Below are 3963 nucleotides of genomic sequence, written 5' to 3' on the forward strand. Positions count from 1 at the left end.
CACAGATTGTACCACAAAGAAAAGTTTACATCAGGCAAATTCATTCTCAACACACACTAGCAACGGAACTGGACTGTTGGCCAGAGACGCCATCTAAAGTCTAACTGCGATCCTCGTCTGTCTGTCCACTGCCCTCATGAAGAACCTCACGACTATATCTTGTTTCTTACCTGGCCCTCAACCAGATGCTTGCAAAACTGAGCAGTGAGGCAGGATGATGGGTCAGCCGGTGTCAGCTCCTGCCTATGCTTACAAAATGAGCTCATGGACATCCATTCCCTGTCTGTGTCTTGAGAGAAGGTCTCACTACATACCCCAGGTTAGTAGTAAACCTGTCTTCCTACTTTAGCCTTTCAAGTGTTGGAACCTCAGGAAAACCCTACCACCCCTAGCTGAGACCCCCAAGTTCTCAAAGAGGACATGGACCACAGCAAAGGCTGGGTCCCAGATGAGGAAGTGGGCTTCTTTCCCTTTTACGGCCATGATTGGTTTTCAGGCTGGACCTTGCCTTGGGGCGCTCAATTTGTTTAAAGATTTATTTATTTATTTATTTATTTATTTATTTATTTAATGTCTACAAGTACAATGGAATTGTCTTCAGACACACCAGATCCCATTACAGATGGTTGTAAGCCACCATGTGGTTGCTGGGAATTGAACTCAGGACCTCTGGAAGAGCAGCTGGTGCTCTTAACCGCTGAGCCACCTCTCCAGTCCCCATGACTGGATTTTCCAACCCCCACAACAATGTTTGACAAATTTTTAAGTTTATAAAAGTGCTGTAGTGTTTGTATCCTTTGAAAACAACGAGTGGACCGTTGGTGACTACTCAGGAGGGGCAATGGGTACTCCATCTTCTACTGCTGGGTTTGTTAGCATTTCTATGATTAAAACATGAAACACAAACACAAATAAACCATTCTTGAATCTATATTTACTTTAATAGTAGGATCGAGAATAAAATGTTCTAAATTTTTCTCTATAATTTGGAAAAAGCAAGCACTTACCCCTTCTATTTCCTGTTTTCTAAAAAAAAAAAAAGTCTCGGCTTTGTGTGCATGTTTGACTGTTTTTGGTTTTTTTTTGTTTGTTTGTTTTAAAGTCAAATGAAACCCATATAGCCACTAAATTACTTTTTTTGGGCATCCTTTTTTTTTTTTTTTTTTTAATCCATTGACATCACCAGGAAAAAGAGACCATTTGTAGTTGAGACTATCTATCAATGCCTCAATGAAGCCATAGAAATCGAAAAAGAGCTATGGACTTCCTGTTAGTTTTAGAGTTAGCATTAACACTGACACAACCAAGAGAGGCTCAGAAAAGTGGCATCTAGCCCAGGGGAAAGACAGCAAGGCAGGCTCTCAGAGGACACAACTTCAGCGGATCCCAGGAGAGTAAGAGGAACTTCACTAGACTGTGGAGTGGGAGGAGGGAAAACTATGTCAAAAAGGAATTCGTAAGCTCAAATCCCTGTATGTAAATCTGTGTGTCCAGGTATGTATGTGGTATGTACATTTCTGGGGGCAGGGACACTGGGAAGAGCAAGGTGACAAGGAGGAAACTTATAAGCTGTATGTTGTGGTCTGAATGTGATGGTGTCAGGAGGTAAGGTCTTTTGGCGAGTGAGGTTCCACCCTCCTGAGTGGGATTATGCTGCTGTATGGGAGACTGAAGGGAGTATGGTATTTCTACCAACCCAGGACACACAAGATGTCATGTGTGTGGCAGAGTGAACCCCCATCAAATACCAAAATCAGCTGGCATTTGACCATAGACTTCCCAGTCTCCCCAGAACTATAAGCAGTCAGTGTCTGTTGTTTATAAAGTGCCCCAGTCCGGGATACCTTGTATAGGAGCCGGAGCAGACGGAAACAGTCTGCCAAGAGTTAAGTATAACTTCACCTTTGGGTCAGTGAGTCTGAGCTGGTGCCAGGTGTCTGTGTTCAGTGGGTTCTTTATGATTGCTATGCAGACGATTCAGAAATCTCTGTCATGCTTAGCATGTATTGTAGAGGAAAACAGACCTGAGTTCTCATCTCAACTCCACTTTATACTAACTTTGGGCAGGTCACATGATGGTTCTTATTTCCCTTACATGAGATTTACATAAAGGGCCCAAAGGCATGATTTTATAGAATGCCAGGTGTAGTATGAGATGTGAAGTATCATCAACACACGGAAAACATGAATCCTCCTCAACATGCAATGGATGTGGGCTACAAAGACTCACCCTCATACAGGTATACAGATCATGCACTGAACTCTAGGGGGCGGGTCTGATGCTAAGGTCCTGTTCCCCGATTGGTCCTTTATCTGACAGTAAAGAAAGCCTTGGGTCATTTGCTGTGTAAAAGGTGCAGGCGGGACTTCTGGGTCCTAGGAGGAAAGAGGCAGACACAAGAGAGCAGAACAGTGCTCATCATGCTTTGGTGAGAGGAGAACTGTGCAACCATGTAAGATCTCAAGATGGAGTCACCACACAGGCTATGCCTACAGGTGGGTGGACAGAGTTTAGCAACTGAAGTTTAGGGCAGGTGGAAGAGACTGAGATAAGAAACTGAAAAGGGGGCTGGAGAGATGGCTCAGTGGTTAGAGCACTGGCTGTTCTTCCAGAGGTCCTGAGTTCAATTCCCAGCAACTACATGGTGGCTGATAACCATCTTTAGTGAGATCTGGTGCACTCTTCTGGTATTCAGGCATACATGCAGGAGACTGCTGTATACATAATAAATAAATAAATAAATAAATAAATAAATAAATATTTTTTTAAAAAAAAAGAAGAAAAGAAAGACAGAAATTGATAAGGGCATGCTTGGGAGATAGTAGCACCCAGCAATTGTGCCAAGAAGGCAAGTTGAAATTGAACAACTGTGCATGTGTGTCTTTTATCTGCAGATTCAAGGGAAGCTGAGAGGGGGCTGGTAGCTCGGCCACTTCCCAGAGCAAAGGCAGGTAGAGCAAAAACTACATGCAACACATATCACATCTAAGAAGGCACCACTCATATGTTAGAGTTCATAGGCTTGCGAACTCAACAGAATTCTTTTGTCAGATGACAAACTTATTCTTATGAGACTACAACAAGTTTCAGCCAATGGGAATGAAGTATCTTAAAGAAGAAATATAGACTGTCACATTAATGGCCCTAATGAATCACACTTCCATCACACTTTCTGGTGTGCACACCCTGTGCCTTCCTCATCCTTACTGACTCTGAAGTTGGCTTCAGCCATTTCTATAAACAGTGTGACACTGTGATACACATACCCATCCTGCCAAGTTATCAAAGCTAGGGTCTCTGAGGGTTTTTTTTTGGGGGGGGGAGGGGAGACTCTGCCTCATTTTTAAAAAAATGGCTGCTGGGACTGAATTCAGAGTAGGAAGGAAAGGAGGAGAGAACACAGTAGTAAACAGTTACATTCCTTAGAAAAGCATTTTCCTCCAGCAACATTGCAGCAGCCTACCATGTATATCACATTGTGGTGAGCCAAATGGCCATTGTTAGCTGCAAAGGAGTCTGGGAAATGGAAAACTTAGCTTTTGTAATCTCTGAGGTAAAATGAATAAATATTTTGTGTTGGCTAAATAATAGCATTTCATAAAACTTTTAAAAAAAGATTTATTTTACGTTTTATTTTATGTGTGTGAGTGCTTGCCTGCCTGTATGAATGTGTGCTACATATGCACCTGGTGTCTGTGCAGTCCAGAGGAGGACATCAGGTCCTCTGGAACTGAAGGTTAGAGGTGGCTTGAACCACCATATTGGTACTGTGAACCGAAGCCAAGTCCCCTGCAAGAACAGCAAGTGCTCCTGTCTGCAGAGACATCTCTCCAGCCTCTTGCTATAGAACTCTTTAAAAAAAAAAGAAGAAGAAGTGAAAGATCTGTATGATAACAACTTCAAGTCTCTGAAGAAAGAAATTAAAGAAGATCTCAGAAGATGGAAAGATCTCCCATGCTCAT

Source organism: Mus caroli, chromosome 5 (assembly GCF_900094665.2).
Source record: "Mus caroli chromosome 5, CAROLI_EIJ_v1.1, whole genome shotgun sequence".
Classification (NCBI taxonomy): Eukaryota; Metazoa; Chordata; class Mammalia; order Rodentia; family Muridae; genus Mus; species Mus caroli.